At 38.7% G+C, this 6,820-nt stretch overlaps 1 pseudogene; it reads right to left on the reverse strand.

Annotated features, from left to right (window-relative positions):
- Positions 1-260: 260 nt before the first annotated feature.
- Positions 261-1,496, reverse strand: LOC149232587 (putative E3 ubiquitin-protein ligase XBOS34 pseudogene; annotated as a pseudogene).
- Positions 1,497-6,820: the final 5,324 nt, after the last annotated feature.

Consider the following 6,820-nt stretch of genomic DNA (forward strand, 5'->3'; position numbering starts at 1 on the left):
AAGGAACTGCTGGAGATATGTATCCATCTGTTGTCCAATCTGCATTTCCACGGCTGTTGAGTGTTGCTGCTCCTCCTGGAAGTCTAGCGCGTGAAAATCGCAGACAATGTTTAAAGGTTTTGAGGCTTTGGCTTGAGCGCAAAATTCTTCCCGAGTCCGTTATAAGGAGGCACATAAATGAGATTGAGGCTTCTGTTGAGGATAGATCAAATGCTATCATACCTAGGCGTCCATCTCGATTACAGCGTGCTCTTGATGATCTAATCAGGGAAATGGAAGGCCTTGCCTTGTTGTGGAACTATCAAAAAGTCCCCATCAGCATTAGCAAATGCACAGCCTTCCATAGATGCATTTGCGACATACATGTGCACTGCAAAACCATGCCGAACGAATGAACTACCAGCTCGACTTATAGTGAACAATCCATCAATGAAATTTGTTTTCGTATCTGGAATGTTGAAAGGATTCCAACGCAATTGTGTTGGTGTTGCAGGTAGGTTTGGCTGCAAAGGAGGTCCTCCCCAAACAACTGGAGTATTCACTTCATTCTGAGCCATCCGGATCCCTTTGCAGGCTTCATATAATCTACGCAATTGTGGTTTGTCGCCTTCAAACTCAGACAGAAACTTATATCTACTTTTTGCACCCTTGTCAAATAGTACCAGTACAGGATCTGGCAAATCAAACTTGGGTTCTTCAATTTCAACTTTCGATAGTGAAATAACTGTCCGTGGTCGAGAAACCTTTGGTGTTGGATAAATGGCAAGCTCAAATTTTGGAGGCCTCCTTGGATTGTGTGATATGGAAGGTAACACCACGGCCCAGATTTTTTGATAGCCACTGAGGTGCTAATGCTTCCAAGAAGCCAGGTCCAGAAAGTTCCCGAATCATACCAGAAAAAAGAGAAATCCATCCCTCAATTATCCGAACCACGGTGACTTGGTCTTTACTTCTTGCCATGTCAAGAGGTGTCTGGCAATCATCATTGATTGTCAAAGGATTCGCTCCATGAGAAAGAAGCATTTTCACAGTTTTGTCAAGGCCACGTTTGACAGCATGATGTAAAGGAGTTCCTCCATGAGCCCCAGGTTTGTATGAATGTATATTGGCACCCAAACTGATCAATGTTATGGCCATTCCCAGTAAATCACCTCTTGTACAAGCAAGAATAAGAGGGGTTATTCCTTCCTTATCCATCCACTTTTGAGCAGCCGGCCATTGCTCTAAGCGATTTACAAACTAAAATCCCCAATCTAAACCATGAAAATACAGAGTTCCAACACCAATTAACTAGCCGCCACATTTCCAGTTATGGTTCTATTAAGTATCCATCTCAATAGAGCACTTCCTTAAATCTTATCCACCTTATCTCAATATAGTAGCTAAAAGCTAACTTGCTTATAAGAAGTAGAACCCAGAATGTTGTGAACTTGACAAGAGAGAACAGACTCTCGTGCATTCCCCGTCCAACATAGAGCCGTGGCTGTTGCCACCATGTCAGAATAGTAAAAATGTGCCAATTCGAATTTTCTATATATCGCCTCAGCATAGGAAACAAGAATAGAATTGCAGCAAGTGCATTAGGCAACAAATATACCACCACAGCTAGGATATACAAGGAAGGGAAATTCCACCCGCTAACCCAGCTCTTGAAAGTTTTTATAAGACCAGTAGGATGCTCCCAAGTATGCGCATAACAGACAGGAAGTATGATGACCCATACAGCAGCAACTACAACCTTCAATATATATCTGAGAATCTGTTTGAATTTCATAGAGTGTCTTGCTTTCCAGCTAAAAATGAGATCCGCATTCCCAGCACTAACACAATCATTTAATTCAATAGCTATGACAATGAAGTTTGTTCGGGATTTCCAGTGAGACTTCTCCAAATAGCTTTTTTCCTCTGATTGCTGATGATGTTTTGAAGTGTGCTTGCGTAGGGATAGGAGCTTGAAGTCGCTGCTGCCTTTTGAAGAGCTGGAGAATAAATCTCATATTCTAAAATACCACATTTAATGATTTCTTCTTCAAAACAGGGTTTTGAAGAAGAATCAACCTCTGACATGAGACGGAGTCTAACACCTTCCTGAATATAGATATGATGTGTACAAATTTCAAGAGGAATACCCTTCATATCTTCATAGCCCCATGCAAAGGCACTAAGATGGTTTTGCAACAAATTCACAAGCTGCTCTTGCTGAGATGAGTCCAAACCTGAACTAATATACAAGAATTTACCAGGGCTAATATTAACAAGAGTAATATTAGGCTCAAGAGTACTCAATGGGGTGGTCAAATGCAGTAGTATAGAAGAATGAGAATCATTATTATCTTGAAAATCTAGGCTGAAAATCTGGCTCAATAGTTCAAAATTAGGCATAGTGTCTAGATTATTCAAGAAATCTTGAATCACATCTTCTTGTGAAGACCCAGTATATTGATGGATAAGGGAAATGGGCTGAGTCTCCTCATCATTTCTTTGATCCAACCATAAAGTATCTCAAAGGTCCTGAATGGATCTAGCAGGGGGGTATAAGGTAACTTTCTGCCTAGAATCTCCATGCGAAATATAGATATCACCGGAGCGACATCCAATATATGCATCGGTTGTAGCAAGCCATGGTCAACCCAAGATCAAGGGATGTCCTCCCACTGGGTTCTTTGGCTGAAGCATAATGGAATCAACAGGATATTCCCAAGAATATAATGAGATGATCACATCGTCCAATACTCCTTCTGGCTTAATTTTAGATCTATCTGCTAATTCAAGCACAATGGGAGTAGGGCGAAGATGAGATAACTGAAGCTGATCCATGGTTTGCTTAGTCATGACATTAATGGCTACCCCCAAGTCTATAAGAACATTAGAGAGAAGGACATTACCAATCTGAACTAAGACAACAGGGTTTCCAGGATCAGTATATTTTTCCATAGACACACATCCCGTCATCAACTCTACTGCCTATTAACAAATTAAATGGTTTGTGGTTCCAATCTCTTCCTCCCAGGTTTCTTGAGACAGAGTTCCTTAATAATATTGGTACAAATAGGGACCTCTTTGATGGCTTGGAGCATTGGTATCTTAATGAAAAAGTTCCGAAGTTCTGATGCCAAGCTAGTCTCAGAAATAGGCTCACTTCTTTCCATTACTAGTCTCTTTGGGAAGGAGGCTTGTTGGAAGAAGATGGCAAGGATTCTGAGGGTAAGGGCTGCTTAGTGACAGATTTCAGAGAATGGTTAAGAGTTTCCTCTTCTTCTTTCTCTTCAACAATCACTGTGGGTTGCTTCTGATTTTCTGATGTTACAATCCTACCCGATCTTGATTGAATATCATGAACCCCAACTGGGATAGATTGGTGCTCGAGTGGTAAAGGTGGGTTTGTTACATAGATCATTTGCACTGCTTTATTATTGTTAGGATTGGGCATAGGTTGAGCAGGCAACTAAGGAGGTCGAAAAGGTGGAGGTAAAGGTAATGGTGGAGTAGTCTGAATCAGAAGTTGAGGCATTGAGTACGGTGTATGTGTAGATGGATATGACTGCATGGGTGCCTGGTAGGAATATGGAGAATGAGTTTTCCCTCTCTGACCTTGTTGCCATGGTTAAGAAGGTTTCCCATGCTAATATTGATTCCCATATTGCCACTGCTGATTAGTGTTAAGATAGGAATATGCATGTGAATTATAACCAAAATATTGTGGAGAACATTCAGGAGCCATACCTGCACCTACCTAAGGCCAATTTCTTTTTGCTCCCATAGCATACAAGTATTCAACTTCAGGTTGTCCCCCTGTAAATACAGCTTTAAGTCTTGGTATAGAGGGACATTTTTATGTGACATGGTCTTCTGCACAAATAGCACACTTATTAGTTTCTTTCAAATTAAGAGAACACTCTTTAGGAGGATGCTTGTCTCTACACTTAGGACAGAAAATACATTATGACTCTTGTTCCTTCATGAGTTTTTGCTTAAATTTTAAAGAGTCCAACTGTTTGGTAACAGTATTCATTATATCAATTTTCATTTTTTCCATTTTATTTTCTAGTCCAAAAATCATAGCATCAGTAGATTCGGTTTTTCTATTTTTGTTTCGAGTTCCTCTACCAGATCTATACTGATTTCTTGAAAATTTCCTGCATAATTCAAAAATTTGTTCAAAAGTTTGCTGAGAAATATCACCTTGTCCTAACAGATTTAAATTATTTCTAGCATTATCAGTAAGTCCTCTTAAGAACAAGGTTCTAATAGTACTGGAATCAAGCTTAAGTTTTGACCTTTGTAAAATATACAGAAATATTTCTAAGTAATCTTCAAGAGTTTCATCATCATTCTGTATGATTGTAAAAATATCATCCTGCATGTCCCGAGTTTTGCAATATTCTTGATATTTAGACAAAAACACTCTCTTCATCTAATCCAAAGAGGCTATAGTGTTTCCTCCTAACCCCATAAACTAGCGTAGAGTTAAGTCTTTGAGAGTAATAGGAAATAATATTATCTTCTGAGCATCAGTTGAATAATCATAACTTCTACACAAAATATCAAACTCGAATAAAAAAGAGTCAGGATCTTCATGAACTTTACCATGGAAATGAGGGAGAGTTGATGGTGGAATATTCTTCATTTGCACCACAGTATTAGGGTCCACAATTGGAAACACAAAAGTGGATTGTTCCCTACTTACCTGGTTTTCACCAGTCCCTTCCACATGATCTTCATGGTCTGCCATTATTTCCCTTTTGCTCCCAATAGACTGAACCACACCTGAGCTATTGTCACCAGAATCCAGGTGGATTGTTCCTACATGATGGGTTTGAATTGGATTGGGCTTCCTGCTCACAGAAGGAGACCCAATATGAGAATTGTTTTCAGAATTCTTTCAGTCCTTAGTGGGCTTTGAACCCTTACCTTTTCTAGGCATTCATTTTAAAAAATAAAGAGAAATAACAAATAAATTCTAATAAAAAGTGTTGTCAGAAATCAATCAACACTAGTAAAATTCCCTCAAAGAAGCTTTTCCAAACAATACTACAAAAATAAAGGATGAATTACCTCTATTGTATAATCAGAAAATTCTTACCAAATCAAATCACCTCCCCGACAATGGTGCCAAAATGTTGGGTGCAAGAATTACACTTAAGCAAACTCCTCAGCACTTAAATTGTCAACTCGGGGGATTTGTAAACTGCAAGACAAAGCACAGGCAATGCCAGAGATGGTATGAATATTTCTAATATAAATCCCTACTTTATTTAAAGGAATGATTGTAGAATCAAACTAAAAAGTGAAAAAAAGCAACTTGAACCATCAAAATAATCTAAGACTGGAACAAGGAAGAATGCATTTGCAAAAGCGATTTAGAAATAAAGGGGAAATCACTCTAGATAACTATTGTTTAACTACCGAGTGTGTGTTTCTCTTTAGTAGAGACACTTAGCAGTCTCATCAGATGGGCCCTTTAAACCTACTCCTTTAGAGATTTCCTTCTTGCACTAATCTATCCTGCACTATCGCAGTCTGCTTGCACTAGTGTAGGAACAAAGATTTATGAAAAGGGTATAAATGGTGTCTTTACTAAAGGCATTTTACCTCCTGCAAGGGCTTGAAATTTTCCAAGTTCAAAGCACTTAGATCCCATGGCAAAAAACTAGTTCTTGCACTGGATTAGAGCTTCTTACACTTAGCATTTAATTCTTAAAATAAGTGCTTAGTTACTGCAAGTGCTATTATACCGTTAAATCAAATTTCACACATAAAAATTGAATGTTTCTAATCTTAATGGAGTGTAGAAATAAAGAAACAATCCATATACATTTATGTTGTCATAAAGTGTTTAATGAAAGAAAGAAAATTGCGGGAAGTAAACTAGAAAAGCTTGCTGCATCACACCAATGTGCACTGGTGCAGGTTCATTTCTCCTGCTTGGACCAGGCAGAGAAAACCAACCAAACAGAATTGCAGAAAAGGAAATATCACACCAACATGCACTAGTGCAGGTTTATTTCTTCTGCTTGGACTAGGTAGGGAAAACCAATCCGAAATCAGGTGCAGGAAAAGGAAATTTAGCTACTTCACACAACGGATCCACTTTCACTCAGACAGGAATGCATGTGCTTGAAATTAAATCACACTTCACAATATAAACATAAATTACAAGAAATAAGAAATAGGGTAAACGTGTTGGGTTGGTTGGGCTCTAGCCAAACAGCGCATTTCCCTTTCAAATGAAAATGATGCTAAGTACTTTAATCAATTCATCAGCTTCAAACTCAAAAATACAATTTATAAAACATGAGGCAGAGTTCCCTTTTTATTAATTCACTGAGGCAAATACATGCGTGAATACATCATCCAGCTCAGATTCAGGTGATAACAAAATATAGCAACCTGTTACCGCCTCTCTAGTTGTGTCTCTATTCTATACAAAACTTCGATCCAAAAGGCTATCCTCGCCTTATTTACATTCTTCATTATATAGATCATTGGCCAAAGGCCAAAATAGATCATTTAACCAATTACATAACCAAATGCAGAATTTAGCTTTTCGGCCTTTAAAATTAGACAGTTTAACAAAAGTGGTTGTAGCCAATCCCTAGCTATTCGTTCTTCATAAATTCAATCTCGGCTACCTTTGGATCAATCTTGCTATCATGGCTGAATCTTGGCTGCCCTTAGATTGATCTTGTTGTCATGGCTGAAGCTGCTCAAAATGAGGCGGTGATCAAGGAGGTTCGGATCTGCTGCAAGCATTTTTTGTGCTGTCACCGGTGCAAGATTCGATCCTGCACTAGGATCAATGGTCACAGTAAGTACTTTG

This window comes from Pinus tabuliformis, chromosome J (genome assembly GCF_031772625.1).
Source record: "Pinus tabuliformis cultivar Carrire ecotype Pingquan chromosome J, CPIR1, whole genome shotgun sequence".
Classification (NCBI taxonomy): domain Eukaryota; kingdom Viridiplantae; phylum Streptophyta; class Pinopsida; order Pinales; family Pinaceae; genus Pinus; species Pinus tabuliformis.